General features: G+C 62.5%; 1 pseudogene; it reads left to right on the forward strand.

Annotated features, from left to right (window-relative positions):
- The first annotated feature begins 314 nt into the window (after positions 1 to 314).
- LOC112445764 (melanoma-associated antigen B4-like) lies at positions 315 to 26,623 on the forward strand (annotated as a pseudogene).

Below are 26,623 nucleotides of genomic sequence, written 5' to 3' on the forward strand. Positions count from 1 at the left end.
GTAGCAGAGAGAAGGGTGCCCAGGCTCCACTAGGACTTGATGTGATAATACTGAAGATGAGCTGAGAGGACCCCACTGCCAGCCCCTGCTGTCACCTCAGTAAGTCCAAAGCAGGGCTGAGAGGACGCAGAGGAAAAGTAAGCCTCTGTTCTTCTTCTGGGATTCTCAGGGGACAGGCTGACCCAGAAAACAGGAGCCTTGTGAGTTCCTAGAGCAGTGTCCTCAAGGAAACCTGCAGAGGCGGCCTTTGATGAAGCCAAGGTAGAATCTCCCTGTTTTAAGGTGCTCATGTCACCTCATTCTCCATCCTCCAGGTGCCCCAGTCTCCTGTCTATTGGCCCAGACCCCTGCCTGCAGTCCCTGACCACAGCCATCATTCCTCGTGGACAGAAGACTAAGCACTGTGCTCATGAGAAATGTCACCAGGACCGGGCTGAGACTCAGGGTCTTCATGATCATGCTACCACATCTGGGGAAGAAGAAACCACCTCCTCCTCCCCTCCTGATTCAGAGAGTGCTCCCTCAAGCTCGTCTGCTGCTGGCACCACCACGGGTCCTCCGGGAGCCCAAGGCACCACCAGTGCTGCTGCAGGTGCTATATGCAAAAGATCTGGTGGTGGTGGCACAGCAGACTCGAGATCTGGTGTAGGTGCCGAGGGCCAAGTTCAGGGAGGTGAAAATTCCTCCCAGGCCTCAGCTGCTGCTGAGAGCTCTCACACAGATCTTCTGACCAGGGAGGCAGAGAGTTTGCTGTGGTACATGCTGTTTAAGTATATGATGAGGGAGCTCATTAAGAGGTCAGAAATGCTGAAGGTTATCCACAGAAGTTACAGGGAGCAATTCCCTGAGATCCTCAGCAGGGACTCTGAGTGCATGGAGCTGGAGTTTGGCCTGGTGCTGAAGGAAGTCAGGCCCAACAGTCACTGCTATACCCTGGTGAGCAACCTAGACCTCAGCGACAGTGGGTCTATGAGAGGTGACTGGGGGCTGCCGAAGAATGGTCTTCTGATGCCTCTGCTGGGTGTCACCTACCTGAATGGTCATCGCGCCTCTGAGGAGGAGATCTGGAAGTTCCTGAATATGTTGAGCATCTATGATGGAAGAAGACACTTCATCTTTGGAGACACCAGGAAGCTCATCACATAAGATCTGGTGCAGGAAGTGTACCTGGAGTACCGCCAGGTGCCCGGCAGCGATCCCCCTCGCTATGAGTTCCTGTGGGGTCCTAACACGCTCACACAAAACAGCAAGACAAAAGTCCTGCAGCTTTTGACCAAGGTCAATGATTCAGCCCCAGACACCTTACAGCCACGTTATGAGGACTCTTGGAGACAGGAGGTAGAGACCTCCGGAGCCAGGGCTGCAGACGGGACCGACCCTTCTGCCTCAGCCAGCGCTGGCCCTTCTGCCTTGGCCAGATCTGGCACTTCTGCTGCAGCCAGGGCTGACATGTCTGCCAGGACCAGGCCTGGCCCTTCTGCCTCAGCCAGTACTGGCACTTCTCCTGCAGCCAGGGCTGGCACTTTGGCCTTGGCCAGTGCTGACATGTCTGCCAGGGCCAGGCCTGGCTCTTCTGCCTTGGCCAGACCTGGCACATCTGTTGCAGACAGGGCAGGCACTTTGGCCTCAGCCACTGCTGATATTTCTGCCAGGGCCACGCCCAGCCCTTGTGCCTCAGCCAGTGCTAGCCCTTCGGCCTTGGCCAGTCTTGGCATTTCTGCTGCAGCCAGGGCTGGCACGTTGGCCTTGCCCAGTGCAGACATGTCTGCCAGGGCCAGGCCTGGCCCTTCTGCCTCAGCCAGTGCTGGCCCTTCTGCCTTGGTCAGTCTTGGCACTTCTGCTGCAACCAAGGCTGGCACTTTGGCCTTGGCCAGTGCTGACATATCTGCCAGGGCCAGGCCTGGCCCTTCGTCCTTGGCCAGTCCTGGCATTTCTGCTGCAGCCAGGGCTGGCACTTTGGCCTTGGCCAGTGCTGACATGTCTGCCAGGCCCAGGCCTGGCCCTTCGGCTAAGCCAGTGCTGGCCCTTCTGCCTTGGCTAGTCCTGGCACTTCTCCCACAGCCAGTGCTGACATGTCTGCCAGGGCCAGGCCTGGCCCTTCTGCCTGGGCCAGTGCTGGCCCTTCTGCCTTGGCCAGACCTGGCACTTCTGCTGCAGACAGGGCTGGCCCTTCTGTCTCAGCCAGTGCTGACCCTTCTGCCTTGGCCAGAACTGGAACTTCTGCTCCGACGAGCACTGACATATCTGCCAGGGCCAGGCCTGGCCCTTCTGCCTCAGCCAGTGCTGGCCCTTCTGCCTTGGCCAGAACTGGCACTTCTGATGCAGCCAGGGCTGGCATTTCGGACTTGGCCAGTGCTGACCCTTCTGCCTTGGCCAGACCTGGCACTTCTGCTGCAGCCAGGGCTGGCACATTGGCCTCATCCAGTGCTGGCCCTTCTGCCTTGGCCAGGCCTGGCCCTTCTGCCTCGGCCAGTTCTGGCCCTTCAGGCTTGGCCAGACCTGGCACTTCTGCTGCAGCCAGGGCTGGCATTTCGGCCTGAGCCAGGGCTGACATGTCTGCCAGGGTCAGTGATGGTCCTTCTGCCTTGGCCAATGCTAACCCTTCGGCCTTGGCCAGACCTGGCACTTCTGCTCCAGCCAGGGCTGACATGGCTGCCAGGGCCAGGCCTGGCCCTTCTGCCTCAGCCAGTACTGGCACTTCTCCTGCAGCCAGGGCTGGCCCTTTGGCCTTGGCCAGTGCTTACATGTCTGCCAGGGCCAGGCCTGGCTCTTCTGCCTTGGCCAGATCTGGCACTTCTGTTCCACCCAGGGCTGGTACTTCGGGCTCGGCCAGTGCTGACATGTCTGCCTGGGCCAGTGCTGGCCCTTCTGCCTTGGCCAGACCTGGCACTTGTGCTCCAGCCAGGGCTGACATGTCTGCCAGGGCCAAGCCTGGCCCTTCTGCCTCAGCCAGTACTGGCACTTCTGCTGCAGCCAGGGCTGACATGTCTGCCTGGGCCAGTGCGGGCCCTTCTGCCTTGGCCAGACCTGGCACTTCTGTTCCACCCAGGGCTGGTACTTCGGCCTCGGCCAGGGCCAGGCCCGGCCCTTCTGCCTTGGCTACTGCTGGACCTTCTACCTTGGCCAGTCCTGGCTCTTCTGATGCAGTCAGGGCTGGCACTTTGGCCTTGGCCAGTGCTGACATGTCTGCCAGGGCCAGGCCTGGCTCTTCTGCCTCAGCCAGTGCTGGCCCTTCGGGCTTGGCCAGTCCTGGCACCTCTCCTACAGCCAGGGCTGACATGTCTGCCAGAGCCAGGCCTGGCCCTTCTGCCTCAGCCAGTGCTGGCCCCTCTACCTTGGCCGGACCTGACACTTCTTTCCAGCCAGGGCTGGCACTTCGACCTCGGCCAGGGTTGACATGTCTGCCAGGGCCAGGCCCGGCCCTTCTGCCTCGGCCAGTGCTGAACCCTCTGCCTTGGCCAGACCTGGCACTTCTGCTTCAGCCAGGGCTGACATGTCTGCCAGGGCGAGGACTGACCCCTCTGCCTCAGCCAGTACTGGCACTTCTCCTGCAGCCAGGGCTGGCACTTTGGCCTTGGCCAGTGCTGACATGTCTGCCAGGGCCAGGCCTGGCTCTTCTGCCTTGGCCAGACCTGGCACATCTGTTGCAGACAGGGCAGGCACTTTGGCGTCAGCCACTGCTGATATTTCTGCCAGGGCCACGCCCAGCCCTTGTGCCTCAGCCAGTGCTGGCCCTTCGGCCTTGGCCAGTCTTGGCATTTCTGCTGCAGCCAGGGCTGGCACGTTGGCCTTGCCCAGTGCAGACATGTCTGCCAGGGCCAGGCCTGGCCCTTCTGCCTCAGCCAGTGCTGGCCCTTCTGCCTTGGCCAGTCTTGGCACTTCTGCTGCAACCAAGGCTGGCACTTTGGCCTTGGCCAGTGCTGACATATCTGCCAGGGCCAGGCCTGGCCCTTCGTCCTTGGCCAGTCCTGGCATTTCTGCTGCAGCCAGGGCTGGCACTTTGGCCTTGGCCAGTGCTGACATGTCTGCCAGGCCCAGGCCTGGCCCTTCGGCTAAGCCAGTGCTGGCCCTTCTGCCTTGGCTAGTCCTGGCACTTCTCCCACAGCCAGTGCTGACATGTCTGCCAGGGCCAGGCCTGGCCCTTCTGCCTGGGCCAGTGCTGGCCCTTCTGCCTTGGCCAGACCTGGCACTTCTGCTGCAGACAGGGCTGGCCCTTCTGTCTCAGCCAGTGCTGACCCTTCTGCCTTGGCCAGAACTGGAACTTCTGCTCCGACGAGCACTGACATATCTGCCAGGGCCAGGCCTGGCCCTTCTGCCTCAGCCAGTGCTGGCCCTTCTGCCTTGGCCAGAACTGGCACTTCTGATGCAGCCAGGGCTGGCATTTCGGACTTGGCCAGTGCTGACCCTTCTGCCTTGGCCAGACCTGGCACTTCTGCTGCAGCCAGGGCTGGCACATTGGCCTCATCCAGTGCTGGCCCTTCTGCCTTGGCCAGGCCTGGCCCTTCTGCCTCGGCCAGTTCTGGCCCTTCAGGCTTGGCCAGACCTGGCACTTCTGCTGCAGCCAGGGCTGGCATTTCGGCCTGAGCCAGGGCTGACATGTCTGCCAGGGTCAGTGATGGTCCTTCTGCCTTGGCCAAAGCTAACCCTTCGGCCTTGGCCAGACCTGGCACTTCTTCTGCAGACAGGGCTGGCCCTTCTGTCTCAGCCAGTGCTGACCCTTCTGCCTTGGCCAGAACTGGAACTTCTGCTCCGACGAGCACTGACATATCTGCCAGGGCCAGGCCTGGCCCTTCTGCCTCAGCCAGTGCTGGCCCTTTGGCCTTGGCCAGTCTTGGCACTTCTGCTGCAACCAAGGCTGGCACTTTGGCCTTGGCCAGTGCTGACATATCTGCCAGGGCCAGGCCTGGCCCTTCTGCCTTGGCCAGACCTGGCCCTTCTGCTGCAGACAGGGCTGGCCCTTCTGTCTCAGCCAGTGCTGACCCTTCTGCCTTGGCCAGAACTGGAACTTCTGTTCCGACGAGCACTGACATATCTGCCAGGGCCAGGCCTGGCCCTTCTGCCTCAGCCAGTGCTGGCCCTTCTGCCTTGGCCAGAACTGGCACTTCTGATGCAGCCAGGGCTGGCATTTCGGACTTGGCCAGTGCTGACCCTTCTGCCTTGGCCAGACCAGGCCCTTCTGCTGCAGCCAGGGCTGGCACTTTGGCCTCATCCAGTGCTGGCCCTTCTGCCTTGGCCAGTCCTGGCATTTCTGCTGCAGCCAGGGCTGGCACTTTGGCCTTGGCCAGTGCTGACATGTCTGCTAGGGCCAGGCCTGGCTCTTCTGCCTTGGCCAGGCCTGGCCCTTCTGCCTCAGCCAGTGCTGGCCCTTCTGCCTTGGCCAGGCCTGGCCCTTCAGCCTCGGCCAGACCTGGCACTTCTCCTGCAGCCAGGGCTGGCCCTTTGGCCTTGGCCAGTGCTGACATGTCTGCTAGGGCCATGCCTGGCTCTTCTGCCTTGGCCAGATCTGGCACTTCTGTTCCACCCAGGGCTGGTACTTCGGGCTCGGCCAGTGCTGACATGTCTGCCTGGGCCAGTGCTGGCCCTTCTGCCTTGGCCAGACCTGGCACTTGTGCTCCAGCCAGGGCTGACATGTCTGCCAGGGACAGGCCCTGCCCTTCTGCCTGAGCCAGTGCTGGCCCCTCTACCTTGGCCAGACCTGGCACTTCTGCTCCAGCCAGGGCTGACATGTCTGCCAGGGCCAGGCCTGGCCCTTTTGCCAGTGCCTGGCCTGTGCCTGGTCCTCTGGCCTTGGCCAGACCTGGCACTTCTGCTCCAGTCAGAGCTGACATTTCTGCCAGGGCCAGGCCTGGCCCTTCTGCCTCGGCCAGTGCTGACCCTTCTGCCTTGGCCAGTGCTGACCCTTCTGCCTTGGCCAGACCTGCCACATCTGTTGCAGACAGGGCAGGCACTTTGGCCTCAGCCACTGCTGATATTTCTGCCAGGGCCACGCCCAGCCCTTGTGCCTCAGCCAGTGCTAGCCCTTCGGCCTTGGCCAGTCTTGGCATTTCTGCTGCAGCCAGGGCTGGCACGTTGGCCTTGCCCAGTGCTGACATGTCTGCCAGGGCCAGGCCTGGCCCTTCGGCTAAGCCAGTGCTGGCCCTTCTGCCTTGGCTAGTCCTGGCACTTCTCCTGCAGCCAGTGCTGACATGTCTGCCAGGGCCAGGCCTGGCCCTTCTGCCTGGGCCAGTGCTGGCCCTTCTGCCTTGGCCAGACCTGGCCCTTCTGCTGCAGACAGGGCTGGCCCTTCTGTCTCAGCCAGTGCTGACCCTTCTGCCTTGGCCAGAACTGGAACTTCTGCTCCGACGAGCACTGACATATCTGCCAGGGCCAGGCCTGGCCCTTCTGCCTCAGCCAGTGCTGGCCCTTCGTCCTTGGCCAGTCTTGGCACTTCTGCTGCAAAAAAGGCTGGCACTTTGGCCTTGGCCAGTGCTGACATATCTGCCAGGGCCAGGACTGGCCCTTCTGCCTCAGCCAGTGCTGGCCCTTCTGCCTTGGCCAGACCTGGCACTTTTTCTGCAGGCAGGGCTGACCCTTCTGTCTCAGCCAGTGCCGGCCCTTCTGCCTCAGTCAGTGCTGACCCTTCTGCTTTGGCCAGTGCTGACCCTTCTGCCTTGGCCAGACCTGCCACATCTGTTGCAGACAGGGCAGGCACTTTGGCCTCAGCCACTGCTGATATTTCTGCCAGGGCCACGCCCAGCCCTTGTGCCTCAGCCAGTGCTGGCCCTTCGGCCTTGGCCAGTCTTGGCATTTCTGCTGCAGCCAGGGCTGGCACTTTGGCCTTGGCCAGTGCTGACATGTCTGCCATGGCCAGGCCTGGCTCTTCTGCCTCAGCCAGTGCTGGCCCTTTGGCCTTGGCCAGTCTTGGCACTTCTGCTGCAACCAAGGCTGGCACTTTGGCCTTGGCCAGTGCTGACATATCTGCCAGGGCCAGGCCTGACCCTTCTGCCTTGGCCAGACCTGGCCCTTCTGCTGCAGACAGGGCTGGCCCTTCTGTCTCAGCCAGTGCTGACCCTTCTGCCTTGGCCAGAACTGGAACTTCTGTTCCGATGAGCACTGACATATCTGCCAGGGCCAGGCCTGGCCCTTCTGCCTCAGCCAGTGCTGGCCCTTCTGCCTTGGCCAGAACTGGCACTTCTGATGCAGCCAGGGCTGGCATTTCGGACTTGGCCAGTGCTGACCCTTCTGCCTTGGCCAGACCAGGCCCTTCTGCTGCAGCCAGGGCTGGCACTTTGGCCTCATCCAGTGCTGGCCCTTCTGCCTTGGCCAGACCTGGCACTTCTGCTGCAGCCAGGGCTGGCACATTGGCCTCATCCAGTGCTGGCCCTTCTGCCTTGGCCAGGCCTGGCCCTTCTGCCTCAGCCAGTTCTGGCCCTTCTGGCTTGGCCAGACCTGGCACTTCTGCTGCAGCCAGGGCTGGCATTTCGGCCTGAGCCAGGACTGACATGTCTGCCAGGGTCAGTGATGGTCCTTCTGCCTCGGCCAATGCTAACCCTTCTGCCTTGGCCAGACCTGGCACTTCTGCTCCAGCCAGGGCTGACATGGCTGCCAGGGCCAGGCCTGGCCCTTCTGCCTCAGCCAGTACTGGCACTTCTCCTGCAGCCAGGGCTGGCCCTTTGGCCTTGGCCAGTGCTTACATGTCTGCCAGGGCCAGGCCTGGCTCTTCTGCCTTGGCCAGATCTGGCACTTCTGTTCCACCCAGGGCTGGTACTTCGGGCTCGGCCAGTGCTGACATGTCTGCCTGGGCCAGTGCTGGCCCTTCTGCCTTGGCCAGACCTGGCACTTGTGCTCCAGCCAGGGCTGACATGTCTGCCAGGGCCAAGCCTGGCCCTTCTGCCTCAGCCAGTGCTGGCCCTTCTGCCTTGGCCAGAACTGGCACTTCTGATGCAGCCAGGGCTGGCATTTCGGACTTGGCCAGTGCTGACCCTTCTGCCTTGGCCAGACCTGGCACTTCTGCTGCAGCCAGGGCTGGCACTTTGGCCTCATCCAGTGCTGGCCCTTCTGCCTTGGCCAGACCTGGCACTTCTGCTCCAGCCAGGGCTGACATGGCTGCCAGGGCCAGGCCTGGCCCTTCTGCCTCAGCCAGTACTGGCACTTCTCCTACAGCCAGGGCTGGCCCTTTGGCCTTGGCCAGTGCTTACATGTCTGCCAGGGCCAGGCCTGGCTCTTCTGCCTTGGCCAGATCTGGCACTTCTGTTCCACCCAGGGCTGGTACTTCGGGCTCGGCCAGTGCTGACATGTCTGCCTGGGCCAGTGCTGGCCCTTCTGCCTTGGCCAGACCTGGCACTTCTGTTCCACCCAGGGCTGGTACTTCGGCCTCGGCCAGGGCCAGGCCCGGCCTTTCTGCCTTGGCTACTGCTGGACCTTCTACCTTGGCCAGTCCTGGCTCTTCTGATGCAGTCAAGGCTGGCACTTTGGCCTTGGCCAGTGCTGACATGTCTGCCAGGGCTAGGCCTGGCTCTTCTGCCTCAGCCAGTGCTGGCCCTTCGGGCTTGGCCAGTCCTGGCACCTCTCCTACAGCCAGGGCTGACATGTCTGCCAGAGCCAGGCCTGGCCCTTCTGCCTCAGCCAGTGCTGGCCCCTCTACCTTGGCCGGACCTGACACTTCTTTCCAGCCAGGGCTGGCACTTCGACCTCGGCCAGGGTTGACATGTCTGCCAGGGCCAGGCCCGGCCCTTCTGCCTCGGCCAGTGCTGAACCCTCTGCCTTGGCCAGACCTGGCACTTCTGCTTCAGCCAGGGCTGACATGTCTGCCAGGGCGAGGACTGACCCCTCTGCCTCAGCCAGTACTGGCACTTCTCCTGCAGCCAGGGCTGACACTTCGGCCTTGCCCAAGGCTGACATGTCTGCCAGGGACAGGCCCTGCCCTTCTGCCTGAGCCAGTGCTGGCCCCTCTACCTTGGCCAGACCTGGCACTTCTGCTCCAGCCAGGGCTGACATGTCTGCCAGGGCCAGGCCTGGCCCTTTTGCCAGTGCCTGGCCTGTGCCTGGTCCTCTGGCCTTGGCCAGACCTGGCACTTCTGCTCCAGTCAGAGCTGACATTTCTGCCAGGGCCAGGCCTGGCCCTTCTGCCTCGGCCAGTGCTGACCCTTCTGCCTTGGCCAGTGCTGACCCTTCTGCCTTGGCCAGACCTGGCACATCTGTTGCAGACAGGGCAGGCACTTTGGCCTCAGCCACTGCTGATATTTCTGCCAGGGCCACGCCCAGCCCTTGTGCCTCAGCCAGTGCTAGCCCTTCGGCCTTGGCCAGTCTTGGCATTTCTGCTGCAGCCAGGGCTGGCACGTTGGCCTTGCCCAGTGCTGACATGTCTGCCAGGGCCAGGCCTGGCCCTTCTGCCTGGGCCAGTGCTGGCCCTTCTACCTTGGCCAGACCTGGCCCTTCTGCTGCAGACAGGGCTGGCCCTTCTGTCTCAGCCAGTGCTGACCCTTCTGCCTTGGCCAGAACTGGAACTTCTGCTCCGACGAGCACTGACATATCAGCCAGGGCCAGGCCTGGCCCTTCTGCCTCAGCCAGTGCTGGCCCTTCTGCCTTGGCCAGTCTTGGCACTTCTGCTGCAAAAAAGGCTGGCACTTTGGCCTTGGCCAGTGCTGACATATCTGCCAGGGCCAGGCCTGGCCCTTCTGCCTCAGCCAGTGCTGGCCCTTCTGCCTTGGCCAGTCTTGGCACTTCTGCTGCAAAAAAGGCTGGCACTTTGGCCTTGGCCAGTGCTGACATGTCTGCCAGGGGCAGGCCTGGCCCTTCTGCCTCGGCTAGTGCTGGCCCTTCTGCCTTGGCCAGTGCAGGCCCTTCTGCCTTGGCCAGACCTGTCACTTCTTTCCAGCCAGGGCTGGCACTTCGACCTCGGCCAGGGCTGACATGTCTGCCAGGGCCAGGCCCGGCCCTTCTGCCTCAGCCAGTGCTGGCCCTTCTGCCTTGGCCAGACCTGGCACTTTTTCTGCAGGCAGGGCTGACCCTTCTGTCTCAGCCAGTGCCGGCCCTTCTGCCTCGGTCAGTGCTGACCCTTCTGCCTTGGCCAGACCTGCCACATCTGTTGCAGACAGGGCAGGCACTTTGGCCTCAGCCACTGCTGATATTTCTGCCAGGGCCACGCCCAGCCCTTGTGCCTCAGCCAGTGCTGGCCCTTCGGCCTTGGCCAGTCTTGGCATTTCTGCTTCAGCCAGGGCTGGCACTTTGGCCTTGGCCAGTGCTGACATATCTGCCAGGGCCAGGCCTGGCCCTTCGTCCTTGGCCAGTCCTGGCATTTCTGCTGCAACCAAGGCTGGCACTTTGGCCTTGGCCAGTGCTGACATATCTGCCAGGGCCAGGCCTGGCCCTTCTGCCTCAGCCAGTGCTGGCCCTTCTGCCTTGGCCAGGCCTGGCCCTTCTGTCTCAGCCAGTGCTGACCCTTCTGCCTTGGCCAGAACTGGAACTTCTGTTCCGACGAGCACTGACATATCTGCCAGGGCCAGGCCTGGCCCTTCTGCCTCAGCCAGTGCTGGCCCTTCTGCCTTGGCCAGAACTGGCACTTCTGATGCAGCCAGGGCTGGCATTTCGGACTTGGCCAGTGCTGACCCTTCTGCCTTGGCCAGACCAGGCCCTTCTGCTGCAGCCAGGGCTGGCACTTTGGCCTCATCCAGTGCTGGCCCTTCTGCCTTGGCCAGACCTGGCACTTCTGCTGCAGCCAGGGCTGGCACATTGGCCTCATCCAGTGCTGGCCCTTCTGCCTTGGCCAGGCCTGGCCCTTCTGCCTCGGCCAGTTCTGGCCCTTCTGGCTTGGCCAGACCTGGCACTTCTGCTGCAGCCAGGGCTGGCATTTCGACCTGAGCCAGGGCTGACATGTCTGCCAGGGTCAGTGATGGTCCTTCTGCCTCAGCAAATGCTAACCCTTCTGCCTTGGCCAGACCTGGCACTTCTGCTCCAGCCAGGGCTGACATGGCTGCTAGGTCAAGGCCTGGCCCTTCTGCCTCAGCCAGTACTGGCACTTCTCCTGCAGCCAGGGCTGGCCCTTTGGCCTTGGCCAGTGCTGACATATCTACCAGGGCCAGGCCTGGCCCTTCTGCCTCAGCCAGTGCTGGCCCTTCTGCCTTGGCCAGGCCTGGCCCTTCTGCCTCGGCCAGACCTGGCACTTCTGCTCCAGCCAGGGCGGGCCCTTTGGCCTTGGCCAGTGCTTACATGTCTGCCAGGGCCAGGCCTGGCTCTTCTGCCTTGGCCAGATATGGCACCTCTCCTCCACCCAGGGCTGGTACTTCGGGCTCGGCCAGTGCTGACATGTCTGCCTGGGCCAGTGCTGGCCCTTCTGCCTTGGCCAGACCTGGCACTTGTGCTCCAGCCAGGGCTGACATGTCTGCCAGGGCCAAGCCTGGCCCTTCTGCCTCAGCCAGTGCTGGCCCTTCTGCCTTGGCCAGAACTGGCACTTCTGATGCAGCCAGGGCTGGCATTTCGGACTTGGCCAGTGCTGACCCTTCTGCCTTGGCCAGACCTGGCACTTCTGCTGCAGCCAGGGCTGGCACTTTGGCCTCATCCAGTGCTGGCCCTTCTGCCTTGGCCAGACCTGGCACTTGTGCTCCAGCCAGGGCTGACATGTCTGCCAGGGCCAAGCCTGGCCCTTCTGCCTCAGCCAGTACTGGCACTTCTGCTGCAGCCAGCGCTGACATGTCTACCATATCCAGGCCCAGCCCTTCGGCCCCAACCAGTGCGGGCCCTTCTGCCTTGGCCAGATCTGGCACTTCTGCTCCAGCCAGGGCTGACATGGCTGCCAGGGCCAGGCCTGGCCCTTCTGCCTCAGCCAGTACTGGCACTTCTCCTGCAGTCAGGGCTGGCACTTTGGCCTTGGCCAGTGCTGACATGTCTGCCAGGGCCAGGCCTGGCTCTTCTGCCTCAGCCAGTGCTGGCCCTTCGGGCTTGGCCAGTCCTGGCACCTCTCCTACAGCCAGGGCTGACATGTCTGCCAGAGCCAGGCCTGGCCCTTCTGCCTCAGCCAGTGCTGGCCCCTCTACCTTGGCCGGACCTGACACTTCTTTCCAGCCAGGGCTGGCACTTCGACCTCGGCCAGGGTTGACATGTCTGCCAGGGCCAGGCCCGGCCCTTCTGCCTCGGCCAGTGCTGAACCCTCTGCCTTGGCCAGACCTGGCACTTCTGCTTCAGCCAGGGCTGACATGTCTGCCAGGGCGAGGACTGACCCCTCTGCCTCAGCCAGTACTGGCACTTCTCCTGCAGCCAGGGCTGACACTTCGGCCTTGCCCAAGGCTGACATGTCTGCCAGGGACAGGCCCTGCCCTTCTGCCTGAGCCAGTGCTGGCCCCTCTACCTTGGCCAGACCTGGCACTTCTGCTCCAGCCAGGGCTGACATGTCTGCCAGGGCCAGGCCTGGCCCTTTTGCCAGTGCCTGGCCTGTGCCTGGTCCTCTGGCCTTGGCCAGACCTGGCACTTCTGCTCCAGTCAGAGCTGACATTTCTGCCAGGGCCAGGCCTGGCCCTTCTGCCTCGGCCAGTGCTGACCCTTCTGCCTTGGCCAGTGCTGACCCTTCTGCCTTGGCCAGACCTGCCACATCTGTTGCAGACAGGGCAGGCACTTTGGCCTCAGCCACTGCTGATATTTCTGCCAGGGCCACGCCCAGCCCTTGTGCCTCAGCCAGTGCTAGCCCTTCGGCCTTGGCCAGTCTTGGCATTTCTGCTGCAGCCAGGGCTGGCACGTTGGCCTTGCCCAGTGCTGACATGTCTGCCAGGCCCAGGCCTGGCCCTTCGGCTAAGCCAGTGCTGGCCCTTCTGCCTTGGCTAGTCCTGGCACTTCTCCTGCAGCCAGTGCTGACATGTCTGCCAGGGCCAGGCCTGGCCCTTCTGCCTGGGCCAGTGCTGGCCCTTCTGCCTTGGCCAGACCTGGCCCTTCTGCTGCAGACAGGGCTGGCCCTTCTGTCTCAGCCAGTGCTGACCCTTCTGCCTTGGCCAGAACTGGAACTTCTGCTCCGACGAGCACTGACATATCTGCCAGGGCCAGGCCTGGCCCTTCTGCCTCAGCCAGTGCTGGCCCTTCTGCCTTGGCCAGTCTTGGCACTTCTGCTGCAAAAAAGGCTGGCACTTTGGCCTTGGCCAGTGCTGACATATCTGCCAGGGCCAGGCCTGGCCCTTCTGCCTCAGCCAGTGCTGGCCCTTCTGCCTTGGCCAGTCTTGGCCCTTCTGCTGCAAAAAAGGCTGGCACTTTGGCCTTGGCCAGTGCTGACATGTCTGCCAGGGGCAGGCCTGGCCCTTCTGCCTCGGCTAGTGCTGGCCCTTCTGCCTTGGCCAGACCTGGCACTTCTTTCCAGCCAAGGCTGGCACTTCGACCTCGGCCAGGGCTGACATGTCTGCCAGGGCCAGGCCCGGCCCTTCTGCCTCAGCCAGTGCTGGCCCTTCTGCCTTGGCCAGACCTGGCACTTTTTCTGCAGGCAGGGCTGACCCTTCTGTCTCAGCCAGTGCCGGCCCTTCTGCCTCGGTCAGTGCTGACCCTTCTGCTTTGGCCAGTGCTGACCCTTCTGCCTTGGCCAGACCTGGCACATCTGTTGCAGACAGGGCAGGCACTTTGGCCTCAGCCACTGCTGATATTTCTGCCAGGGCCACGCCCAGCCCTTGTGCCTCAGCCAGTGCTGGCCCTTCGGCCTTGGCCAGTCTTGGCATTTCTGCTGCAGCCAGGGCTGGCACTTTGGCCTTGGCCAGTGCTGACATGTCTGCCATGGCCAGGCCTGGCTCTTCTGCCTCAGCCAGTGCTGGCCCTTTGGCCTTGGCCAGTCTTGGCACTTCTGCTGCAACCAAGGCTGGCACTTTGGCCTTGGCCAGTGCTGACATATCTGCCAGGGCCAGGCCTGGCCCTTCTGCCTTGGCCAGTCCTGGCATTTCTGCTGCAGCCAGGGCTGGCACTTTGGCCTTGGCCAGTGCTGACATGTCTGCCAGGCCCAGGCCTGGCCCTTCGGCTAAGCCAGTGCTGGCCCTTCTGCCTTGGCTAGTCCTGGCACTTCTCCTGCAGCCAGTGCTGACATGTCTGCCAGGGCCAGGCCTGGCCCTTCTGCCTGGGCCAGTGCTGGCCCTTCTGCCTTGGCCAGACCTGGCCCTTCTGCTGCAGACAGGGCTGGCCCTTCTGTCTCAGCCAGTGCTGACCCTTCTGCCTTGGCCAGAACTGGAACTTCTGCTCCGACGAGCACTGACATATCTGCCAGGGCCAGGCCTGGCCCTTCTGCCTCAGCCAGTGCTGGCCCTTCTGCCTTGGCCAGTCTTGGCACTTCTGCTGCAACCAAGGCTGGCACTTTGGCCTTGGCCAGTGCTGACATATCTGCCAGGGCCAGGCCTGGCCCTTCTGCCTTGGCCAGACCTGGCCCTTCTGCTGCAGACAGGGCTGGCCCTTCTGTCTCAGCCAGTGCTGACCCTTCTGCCTTGGCCAGAACTGGAACTTCTGTTCCGACGAGCACTGACATATCTGCCAGGGCCAGGCCTGGCCCTTCTGCCTCAGCCAGTGCTGGCCCTTCTGCCTTGGCCAGAACTGGCACTTCTGATGCAGCCAGGGCTGGCATTTTGGACTTGGCCAGTGCTGACCCTTCTGCCTTGGCCAGACCAGGCCCTTCTGCTGCAGCCAGGGCTGGCACTTTGGCCTCATCCAGTGCTGGCCCTTCTGCCTTGGCCAGACCTGGCACTTCTGCTGCAGCCAGGGCTGGCACATTGGCCTCATCCAGTGCTGGCCCTTCTGCCTTGGCCAGGCCTGGCCCTTCTGCCTCGGCCAGTTCTGGCCCTTCTGGCTTGGCCAGACCTGGCACTTCTGCTGCAGCCAGGGCTGGCATTTCGGCCTGAGCCAGGGCTGACATGTCTGCCAGGGTCAGTGATGGTCCTTCTGCCTCGGCCAATGCTAACCCTTCTGCCTTGGCCAGACCTGGCACTTCTGCTCCAGCCAGGGCTGACATGGCTGCCAGGGCCAGACCTGGCCCTTCTGCCTCAGCCAGTACTGGCACTTCTCCTGCAGCCAGGGCTGGCCCTTTGGCCTTGGCCAGTGCTTACATGTCTGCCAGGGCCAGGCCTGGCTCTTCTGCCTTGGCCAGATCTGGCACTTCTGTTCCACCCAGGGCTGGTACTTCGGGCTCGGCCAGTGCTGACATGTCTGCCTGGGCCAGTGCTGGCCCTTCTGCCTTGGCCAGACCTGGCACTTGTGCTCCAGCCAGGGCTGACCTGTCTGCCAGGGCCAAGCCTGGCCCTTCTGCCTCAGCCAGTGCTGGCCCTTCTGCCTTGGCCAGAACTGGCACTTCTGATGCAGCCAGGGCTGGCATTTCAGAATTGGCCAGTGCTGACCCTTCTGCCTTGGCCAGACCTGGCACTTCTGCTGCAGCCAGGGCTGGCACTTTGGCCTCATCCAGTGCTGGCCCTTCTGCCTTGGCCAGGGCTGGCCCTTCTGCTGCCGCCAGGGCTGGCACATTGGCCTCATCCAGTGCTGGCCCTTCTGCCTTGGCCAGGCCTGGCCCTTCTGCTGCAGACAGGGCTGGCCCTTCTGTCTCAGCCAGTGCTGGCCCTTCGGCCTTGGCCAGTCTTGGCATTTCTGCTGCAGCCAAGGCTGGCACTTTGGCCTTGGCCAGGGCTGACATGTCTGCCATGGCCAGGCCTGGCTCTTCTGCCTCAGCCAGTGCTGGCCCTTTGGCCTTGGCCAGTCTTGGCACTTCTGCTGCAACCAAGGCTGGCACTTTGGCCTTGGCCAGTGCTGACATATCTGCCAGGGCCAGGCCTGGCCCCTCGTCCTTGGCCAGTCCTGGCATTTCTGCTGCAGCCAGGGCTGGCACTTTGGCCTTGGCCAGTGCTGACATGTCTGCCAGGCCCAGGCCTGGCCCTTCGGCTAAGCCAGTGCTGGCCCTTCTGCCTTGGCTAGTCCTGGCACTTCTCCTGCAGCCAGTGCTGACATGTCTGCCAGGGCCAGGCCTGGCCCTTCTGCCTGGGCCAGTGCTGGCCCTTCTGCCTTGGCCAGACCTGGCCCTTCTGCTGCAGACAGGGCTGGCCCTTCTGTCTCAGCCAGTGCTGACCCTTCTGCCTTGGCCAGAACTGGAACTTCTGCTCCGACGAGCACTGACATATCTGCCAGGGCCAGGCCTGGCCCTTCTGCCTCAGCCAGTGCTGGCCCTTTGGCCTTGGCCAGTCTTGGCACTTCTGCTGCAACCAAGGCTGGCACTTTGGCCTTGGCCAGTGCTGACATATCTGCCAGGGCCAGGCCTGGCCCTTCTGCCTTGGCCAGACCTGGCCCTTCTGCTGCAGACAGGGCTGGCCCTTCTGTCTCAGCCAGTGCTGACCCTTCTGCCTTGGCCAGAACTGGAACTTCTGTTCCGACGAGCACTGACATATCTGCCAGGGCCAGGCCTGGCCCTTCTGCCTCAGCCAGTGCTGGCCCTTCTGCCTTGGCCAGAACTGGCACTTCTGATGCAGCCAGGGCTGGCATTTCGGACTTGGCCAGTGCTGACCCTTCTGCCTTGGCCAGACCAGGCCCTTCTGCTGCAGCCAGGGCTGGCACTTTGGCCTCATCCAGTGCTGGCCCTTCTGCCTTGGCCAGACCTGGCACTTCTGCTGCAGCCAGGGCTGGCACATTGGCCTCATCCAGTGCTGGCCCTTCTGCCTTGGCCAGGCCTGGCCCTTCTGCCTCGGCCAGTTCTGGCCCTTCTGGCTTGGCCAGACCTGGCACTTCTGCTGCAGCCAGGGCTGGCATTTCGGCCTGAGCCAGGGCTGACATGTCTGCCAGGGTCAGTGATGGTCCTTCTGCCTCGGCCAATGCTAACCCTTCTGCCTTGGCCAGTGCAGGCCCTTCTGCCTTGGCCAGACCTGGCACTTCTTTCCAGCCAGGGCTGGCACTTCGACCTCGGCCAGGGCTGACATGTCTGCCAGGGCCAGGCCCGGCCCTTCTGCCTCAGCCAGTGCTGGCCCTTCTGCCTTGGCCAGACCTGGCACTTTTTCTGCAGGCAGGGCTGACCCTTCTGTCTCAGCCAGTGCCGGCCCTTCTGCCTCGGTCAGTGCTGACCCTTCTGCTTTGGCCAGTTCTGACCCTTCTGCCTTGGCCAGACCTGGCACATCTGTTGCAGACAGGGCAGGCACTTTGGCCTCAGCCACTGCTGATATTTCTGCCAGGGCCACGCCCAGCCCTTGTGCCTCAGCCAGTGCTGGCCCTTCGGCCTTGGCCAGTCTTGGCATTTCTGCTGCAGCCAGGGCTGGCACTTTGGCCTTGGCCAATGCTGACATGTCTGCCATGGCCAGCCCTGGCTCTTCTGCCTCAGCCAGTGCTGGCCCTTTGGCCTTGGCCAGTCTTGGCACTTCTGCTGCAACCAAGGCTGGCACTTTGGCCTTGGCCAGTGCTGACATATCTGCCAGGGCCAGGCCTGGCCCCTCGTCCTTGGCCAGTCCTGGCATTTCTGCTGCAGCCAGGGCTGGCACTTTGGCCTTGGCCAGTGCTGACATGTCTGCCAGGCCCAGGCCTGGCCCTTCGGCTAAGCCAGTGCTGGCCCTTCTGCCTTGGCTAGTCCTGGCACTTCTCCTGCAGCCAGTGCTGACATGTCTGCCAGGGCCAGGCCTGGCCCTTCTGCCTGGGCCAGTGCTGGCCCTTCTGCCTTGGCCAGACCTGGCCCTTCTGCTGCAGACAGGGCTGGCCCTTCTGTCTCAGCCAGTGCTGACCCTTCTGCCTTGGCCAGAACTGGAACTTCTGCTCCGACGAGCACTGACATATCTGCCAGGGCCAGGCCTGGCCCTTCTGCCTCAGCCAGTGCTGGCCCTTTGGCCTTGGCCAGTCTTGGCACTTCTGCTGCAACCAAGGCTGGCACTTTGGCCTTGGCCAGTGCTGACATATCTGCCAGGGCCAGGCCTGGCCCTTCTGCCTTGGCCAGACCTGGCCCTTCTGCTGCAGACAGGGCTGGCCCTTCTGTCTCAGCCAGTGCTGACCCTTCTGCCTTGGCCAGAACTGGAACTTCTGTTCCGACGAGCACTGACATATCTGCCAGGGCCAGGCCTGGCCCTTCTGCCTCAGCCAGTGCTGGCCCTTCTGCCTTGGCCAGACCTGGCACTTCTGATGCAGCCAGGGCTGGCATTTCGGACTTGGCCAGTGCTGACCCTTCTGCCTTGGCCAGACCAGGCCCTTCTGCTGCAGCCAGGGCTGGCACTTTGGCCTCATCCAGTGCTGGCCCTTCTGCCTTGGCCAGACCTGGCACTTCTGCTGCAGCCAGGGCTGGCACATTGGCCTCATCCAGTGCTGGCCCTTCTGCCTTGGCCAGGCCTGGCCCTTCTGCCTCGGCCAGTTCTGGCCCTTCTGGCTTGGCCAGACCTGGCACTTCTGCTGCAGCCAGGGCTGGCATTTCGGCCTGAGCCAGGGCTGACATGTCTGCCAGGGTCAGTGATGGTCCTTCTGCCTCGGCCAATGCTAACCCTTCTGCCTTGGCCAGTGCAGGCCCTTCTGCCTTGGCCAGACCTGGCACTTCTTTCCAGCCAGGGCTGGCACTTCGACCTCGGCCAGGGCTGACATGTCTGCCAGGGCCAGGCCCGGCCCTTCTGCCTCAGCCAGTGCTGGCCCTTCTGCCTTGGCCAGACCTGGCACTTTTTCTGCAGGCAGGGCTGACCCTTCTGTCTCAGCCAGTGCCGGCCCTTCTGCCTCGGTCAGTGCTGACCCTTCTGCTTTGGCCAGTGCTGACCCTTCTGCCTTGGCCAGACCTGCCACATCTGTTGCAGACAGGGCAGGCACTTTGGCCTCAGCCACTGCTGATATTTCTGCCAGGGCCACGCCCAGCCCTTGTGCCTCAGCCAGTGCTGGCCCTTCGGCCTTGGCCAGTCTTGGCATTTCTGCTGCAGCCAGGGCTGGCACTTTGGCCTTGGCCAATGCTGACATGTCTGCCATGGCCAGCCCTGGCTCTTCTGCCTCAGCCAGTGCTGGCCCTTTGGCCTTGGCCAGTCTTGGCACTTCTGCTGCAACCAAGGCTGGCACTTTGGCCTTGGCCAGTGCTGACATATCTGCCAGGGCCAGGCCTGGCCCCTCGTCCTTGGCCAGTCCTGGCATTTCTGCTGCAGCCAGGGCTGGCACTTTGGCCTTGGCCAGTGCTGACATGTCTGCCAGGCCCAGGCCTGGCCCTTCGGCTAAGCCAGTGCTGGCCCTTCTGCCTTGGCTAGTCCTGGCACTTCTCCTGCAGCCAGTGCTGACATGTCTGCCAGGGCCAGGCCTGGCCCTTCTGCCTGGGCCAGTGCTGGCCCTTCTGCCTTGGCCAGACCTGGCCCTTCTGCTGCAGACAGGGCTGGCCCTTCTGTCTCAGCCAGTGCTGACCCTTCTGCCTTGGCCAGAACTGGAACTTCTGCTCCGACGAGCACTGACATATCTGCCAGGGCCAGGCCTGGCCCTTCTGCCTCAGCCAGTGCTGGCCCTTTGGCCTTGGCCAGTCTTGGCACTTCTGCTGCAACCAAGGCTGGCACTTTGGCCTTGGCCAGTGCTGACATATCTGCCAGGGCCAGGCCTGGCCCTTCTGCCTTGGCCAGACCTGGCCCTTCTGCTGCAGACAGGGCTGGCCCTTCTGTCTCAGCCAGTGCTGACCCTTCTGCCTTGGCCAGAACTGGAACTTCTGTTCCGACGAGCACTGACATATCTGCCAGGGCCAGGCCTGGCCCTTCTGCCTCAGCCAGTGCTGGCCCTTCTGCCTTGGCCAGAACTGGCACTTCTGATGCAGCCAGGGCTGGCATTTCGGACTTGGCCAGTGCTGACCCTTCTGCCTTGGCCAGACCAGGCCCTTCTGCTGCAGCCAGGGCTGGCACTTTGGCCTCATCCAGTGCTGGCCCTTCTGCCTTGGCCAGACCTGGCACTTCTGCTGCAGCCAGGGCTGGCACATTGGCCTCATCCAGTGCTGGCCCTTCTGCCTTGGCCAGGCCTGGCCCTTCTGCCTCGGCCAGTTCTGGCCCTTCTGGCTTGGCCAGACCTGGCACTTCTGCTGCAGCCAGGGCTGGCATTTCGGCCTGAGCCAGGGCTGACATGTCTGCCAGGGTCAGTGATGGTCCTTCTGCCTCGGCCAATGCTAACCCTTCTGCCTTGGCCAGACCTGGCACTTCTGCTCCAGCCAGGGCTGACATGGCTGCCAGGGCCAGGCCTGGCCCTTCTGCCTCAGCCAGTACTGGCACTTCTCCTGCAGCCAGGGCTGGCCCTTTGGCCTTGGCCAGTGCTTACATGTCTGCCAGGGCCAGGCCTGGCTCTTCTGCCTTGGCCAGATCTGGCACTTCTGTTCCACCCAGGGCTGGTACTTCGGGCTCGGCCAGTGCTGCCATGTCTGCCTGGGCCAGTGCTGGCCCTTCTGCCTTGGCCAGACCTGGCACTTGTGCTCCAGCCAGGGCTGACATGTCTGCCAGGGCCAAGCCTGGCCCTTCTGCCTCAGCCAGTGCTGGCCCTTCTGCCTTGGCCAGAACTGGCACTTCTGATGCAGCCAGGGCTGGCATTTCGGACTTGGCCAGTGCTGACCCTTCTGCCTTGGCCAGACCTGGCACTTCTGCTGCAGCCAGGGCTGGCACTTTGGCCTCATCCAGTGCTGGCCCTTCTGCCTTGGCCAGGCCTGGCCCTTCTGCTGCAGCCAGGGCTGGCACATTGGCCTCATCCAGTGCTGGCCCTTCTGCCTTGGCCAGGCCTGGCCCTTCTGCCTCGGCCAGTTCTGGCCCTTCTGGCTTGGCCAGACCTGGCACTTCTGCTGCAGCCAGGGCTGGCATTTCGGCCTGAGCCAGGGCTGACATGTCTGCCAGGGTCAGTGATGGTCCTTCTGCCTCGGCCAATGCTAACCCTTCTGCCTTGGCCAGACCTGGCACTTCTGCTCCAGCCAGGGCTGACATGGCTGCCAGGGCCAGGCCTGGCCCTTCTGCCTCAGCCAGTACTGGCACTTCTCCTGCAGCCAGGGCTGGCCCTTTGGCCTTGGCCAGTGCTGACATGTCTGCCAGGGCCAGGCCTGGCCCTTCTGCCTTGGCCAGACCTGGCACTTCTGTTCCACCCAGGGCTGGTACTTCGGCCTCGGCCAGGGCCAGGCCCGGCCTTTCTGCCTTGGCTACTGCTGGACCTTCTACCTTGGCCAGTCCTGGCTCTTCTGATGCAGTCAAGGCTGGCACTTTGGCCTTGGCCAGTGCTGACATGTCTGCCAGGGCTAGGCCTGGCTCTTCTGCCTCAGCCAGTGCTGGCCCTTCGGGCTTGGCCAGTCCTGGCACCTCTCCTACAGCCAGGGCTGACATGTCTGCCAGAGCCAGGCCTGGCCCTTCGGCTAAGCCAGTGCTGGCCCTTCTGCCTTGGCTAGTCCTGGCACTTCTCCCACAGCCAGTGCTGACATGTCTGCCAGGGCCAGGCCTGGCCCTTCTGCCTGGGCCAGTGCTGGCCCTTCTGCCTTGGCCAGACCTGGCCTTCTGCTGCAGACAGGGCTGGCCCTTCTGTCTCAGCCAGTGCTGACCCTTCTGCCTTGGCCAGAACTGGAACTTCTGCTCCGACGAGCACTGACATATCTGCCAGGGCCAGGCCTGGCCCTTCTGCCTCAGCCAGTGCTGGCCCTTCTGCCTTGGCCAGTCTTGGCACTTCTGCTGCAAAAAAGGCTGGCACTTTGGCCTTGGCCAGTGCTGACATATCTGCCAGGGCCAGGCCTGGCCCTTCTGCCTCAGCCAGTGCTGGCCCTTCTGCCTTGGCCAGTCTTGGCACTTCTGCTCCAAAAAAGGCTGGCACTTTGGCCTTGGCCAGTGCTGACATGTCTGCCAGTGCCAGGCCTGGCCCTTCTGCCTCGGCTAGTGCTGGCCCTTCTGCCTTGGCCAGTGCAGGCCCTTCTGCCTTGGCCAGACCTGGCACTTCTTTCCAGCCAGGGCTGGCACTTCGACCTCGGCCAGGGCTGACATGTCTGCCAGGGCCAGGCCCGGCCCTTCTGCCTCAGCCAGTGCTGGCCCTTCTGCCTTGGCCAGACCTGGCACTTTTTCTGCAGGCAGGGCTGACCCTTCTGTCTCAGCCAGTGCCGGCCCTTCTGCCTCGGTCAGTGCTGACCCTTCTGCTTTGGCCAGTGCTGACCCTTCTGCCTTGGCCAGACCTGCCACATCTGTTGCAGACAGGGCAGGCACTTTGGCCTCAGCCACTGCTGATATTTCTGCCAGGGCCACGCCCAGCCCTTGTGCCTCAGCCAGTGCTGGCCCTTCGGCCTTGGCCAGTCTTGGCATTTCTGCTGCAGCCAGGGCTGGCACTTTGGCCTTGGCCAGTGCTGACATGTCTGCCATGGCCAGGCCTGGCTCTTCTGCCTCAGCCAGTGCTGGCCCTTTGGCCTTGGCCAGTCTTGGCACTTCTGCTGCAACCAAGGCTGGCACTTTGGCCTTGGCCAGTGCTGACATATCTGCCAGGGCTAGGCCTGGCCCTTCGTCCTTGGCCAGTCCTGGCATTTCTGCTGCAGCCAGGGCTGGCACTTTGGCCTTGGCCAGTGCTGACATGTCTGCCAGGCCCAGGCCTGGCCCTTCGGCTAAGCCAGTGCTGGCCCTTCTGCCTTGGCTAGTCCTGGCACTTCTCCTGCAGCCAGTGCTGACATGTCTGCCAGGGCCAGGCCTGGCCCTTCTGCCTGGGCCAGTGCTGGCCCTTCTGCCTTGGCCAGACCTGGCCCTTCTGCTGCAGACAGGGCTGGCCCTTCTGTCTCAGCCAGTGCTGACCCTTCTGCCTTGGCCAGAACTGGAACTTCTGCTCCGACGAGCACTGACATATCTGCCAGGGCCAGGCCTGGCCCTTCTGCCTCAGCCAGTGCTGGCCCTTTGGCCTTGGCCAGTCTTGGCACTTCTGCTGCAACCAAGGCTGGCACTTTGGCCTTGGCCAGTGCTGACATATCTGCCAGGGCCAGGCCTGGCCCTTCTGCCTTGGCCAGACCTGGCCCTTCTGCTGCAGACAGGGCTGGCCCTTCTGTCTCAGCCAGTGCTGACCCTTCTGCCTTGGCCAGAACTGGAACTTCTGTTCCGACGAGCACTGACATATCTGCCAGGGCCAGGCCTGGCCCTTCTGCCTCAGCCAGTGCTGGCCCTTCTGCCTTGGCCAGAACTGGCACTTCTGATGCAGCCAGGGCTGGCATTTCGGACTTGGCCAGTGCTGACCCTTCTGCCTTGGCCAGACCAGGCCCTTCTGCTGCAGCCAGGGCTGGCACTTTGGCCTCATCCAGTGCTGGCCCTTCTGCCTTGGCCAGACCTGGCACTTCTGCTGCAGCCAGGGCTGGCACATTGGCCTCATCCAGTGCTGGCCCTTCTGCCTTGGCCAGGCCTGGCCCTTCTGCCTCGGCCAGTTCTGGCCCTTCTGGCTTGGCCAGACCTGGCACTTCTGCTGCAGCCAGGGCTGGCATTTCGGCCTGAGCCAGGGCTGACATGTCTGCCAGGGTCAGTGATGGTCCTTCTGCCTCGGCCAATGCTAACCCTTCTGCCTTGGCCAGACCTGGCACTTCTGCTCGAGCCAGGGCTGACATGGCTGCCAGGGCCAGGCCTGGCCCTTCTGCCTCAGCCAGTACTGGCACTTCTCCTGCAGCCAGGGCTGGCCCTTTGGCCTTGGCCAGTGCTGACATATCTGCCAGGGCCAGGCCTGGCCCTTCTGCCTTGGCCAGACCTGGCCCTTCTGCTGCAGACAGGGCTGGCCCTTCTGTCTCAGCCAGTGCTGACCCTTCTGCCTTGGCCAGACCAGGCCCTTCTGCTGCAGCCAGGGCTGGCACTTTGGCCTCATCCAGTGCTGGCCCTTCTGCCTTGGCCAGACCTGGCACTTCTGCTGCAGCCAGGGCTGGCACATTGGCCTCATCCAGTGCTGGCCCTTCTGCCTTGGCCAGGCCTGGCCCTTCTGCCTCGGCCAGTTCTGGCCCTTCTGGCTTGACCAGACCTGGCACTTCTGCTGCAGCCAGGGCTGGCATTTCGGCCTGAGCCAGGGCTGACATGTCTGCCAGGGTCAGTGATGGTCCTTCTGCCTCGGCCAATGCTAACCCTTCTGCCTTGGCCAGACCTGGCACTTCTGCTCCAGCCAGGGCTGACATGGCTGCCAGGGCCAGGCCTGGCCCTTCTGCCTCAGCCAGTACTGGCACTTCTCCTGCAGCCAGGGCTGGCCCTTTGGCCTTGGCCAGTGCTTACATGTCTGCCAGGGCCAGGCCTGGCTCCTCTGCCTTGGCCAGACCTGGCACTTCTGTTCCACCCAGGGCTGGTACTTCGGGCTCGGCCAGTGCTGACATGTCTGCCTGGGCCAGTGCTGGCCCTTCTGCCTTGGCCAGACCTGGCACTTGTGCTCCAGCCAGGGCTGACATGTCTGCCAGGGCCAAGCCTGGCCCTTCTGCCTCAGCCAGTGCTGGCCCTTCTGCCTCAGCCAGTACTGGCACTTCTCCTGCAGCCAGGGCTGGCCCTTTGGCCTTGGCCAGTGCTTACATGTCTGCCAGGGCCAGGCCTGGCCCTTCTGCCTTGGCCAGACCTGGCACTTCTGTTCGACCTAGGGCTGGTACTTCGGCCTCGGCCAGGGCCAGGCCCGGCCTTTCTGCCTTGGCTACTGCTGGACCTTCTACCTTGGCCAGTCCTGGCTCTTCTGATGCAGTCAAGGCTGGCACTTTGGCCTTGGCCAGTGCTGACATGTCTGCCAGGGCTAGGCCTGGCTCTTCTGCCTCAGCCAGTGCTGGCCCTTCGGGCTTGGCCAGTCCTGGCACCTCTCCTACAGCCAGGGCTGACATGTCTGCCAGAGCCAGGCCTGGCCCTTCTGCCTCAGCCAGTGCTGGCCCCTCTACCTTGGCCGGACCTGACACTTCTTTCCAGCCAGGGCTGGCACTTCGACCTCGGCCAGGGTTGACATGTCTGCCAGGGCCAGGCCCGGCCCTTCTGCCTCGGCCAGTGCTGAACCCTCTGCCTTGGCCAGACCTGGCACTTCTGCTTCAGCCAGGGCTGACATGTCTGCCAGGGCGAGGACTGACCCCTCTGCCTCAGCCAGTACTGGCACTTCTCCTGCAGCCAGGGCTGACACTTCGGCCTTGCCCAAGGCTGACATGTCTGCCAGGGACAGGCCCTGCCCTTCTGCCTGAGCCAGTGCTGGCCCCTCTACCTTGGCCAGACCTGGCACTTCTGCTCCAGCCAGGGCTGACATGTCTGCCAGGGCCAGGCCTGGCCCTTTTGCCAGTGCCTGGCCTGTGCCTGGTCCTCTGGCCTTGGCCAGACCTGGCACTTCTGCTCCAGTCAGAGCTGACATTTCTGCCAGGGCCAGGCCTGGCCCTTCTGCCTCGGCCAGTGCTGACCCTTCTGCCTTGGCCAGTGCTGACCCTTCTGCCTTGGCCAGACCTGCCACATCTGTTGCAGACAGGGCAGGCACTTTGGCCTCAGCCACTGCTGATATTTCTGCCAGGGCCACGCCCAGCCCTTGTGCCTCAGCCAGTGCTAGCCCTTCGGCCTTGGCCAGTCTTGGCATTTCTGCTGCAGCCAGGGCTGGCACGTTGGCCTTGGCCAGTGCTGACATATTTGCCAGGGCCAGGCCTGGCCCTTCTGCCTCAGCCAGTGCTGGCCCTTCGGCCTTGGCCAGTCCTGGCATTTGTGCTGCAGCCAGGGCTGGCACTTTCGCCTTGGCCAGTGCTGACATGTCTGCCAGGGGCAGGCCTGGCCCTTCTGCCTTGGCTAGTGCTGGCCCTTCTGCCTTGGCCAGTGCAGGCCCTTCTGCCTTGGCCAGACCTGGCACTTCTTTCCAGCCAGGACTGGCACTTCAGCCTCGGCCTTTGCTGAACCCTCTGCCTTGGCCAGACTTGGCACTTCTACTGCAGCCAGGGTTGGCACTTCGGCCTCGGCCAGTGGTGGCCCTTCTTCCTTGGCCAGACCTGGCACTTCTGCAGCCAGGGCTGGCCCTTCTGCTTCGGCCAGTGCTCACCCTTCTGCCTTGGCCACACCTGGCACTTCTGCTGCTGCCAAGGCTGGCAGTTTGGTCTCATCCAGGGCTCACATGTCTGCCATGGCCAGGCGTGGCGTTTCTGCCTCAGCCTAGCCTGGTCCTACTGCCTTGGCCAGTGCTAGCACTTCTGCCTCGTCCAGTGCCCACTCCAGGGCCACATCCAGCCGCTCATCTTGCCCCTGGTGTTGTCTGAAGCCCATTCGTCACTTCGTGGTTGGAAAAGCCTGTCAACCTGTGTTCCTATTATGCATCAATAACTTGTTGACTTCCCCCCCAAATTTTCAATATTACTTTTCTCAAGAGAAACTTTATTTAGTTTAATGACAGAAGTATATTATTTACCTGGATACACATTGTTTGCTGTTTGTTAGATTTAGGAGTAAGAGTTTTGTTTTTTGAAATACATATTGGAAATCCTTAAATCACTTGTGATGCAGGATGAGAATTACATCACTTTAGGATAAGAATATGCTTAGAAATGTGAAAGACACCACACTAAGAGAGGCTCAGAACATTGATACATAAATAGAGATATAGCTGAAAGCTAGTCAGTTTTTGGTTTACTTTCCTCTCTGTTTAGTTTCCCCTTTTGTAAAGGTAAAAGTTATATATCTGAATCTGCTTATGTTTTTCAAGAATGTTTGAGAATATAAATTATCACAAATGATTGATTCATGGTTCTTCTTTTACACAAACATTAATTGAGCATCTGCTCTTAAGAAGTCTTCATGCTTATACTGGTGAT

The sequence above is a fragment of the Bos taurus genome, unplaced genomic scaffold, assembly GCF_002263795.3.
Source record: "Bos taurus isolate L1 Dominette 01449 registration number 42190680 breed Hereford unplaced genomic scaffold, ARS-UCD2.0 Leftover_ScbfJmS_828, whole genome shotgun sequence".
Taxonomy (NCBI): Eukaryota; Metazoa; Chordata; class Mammalia; order Artiodactyla; family Bovidae; genus Bos; species Bos taurus.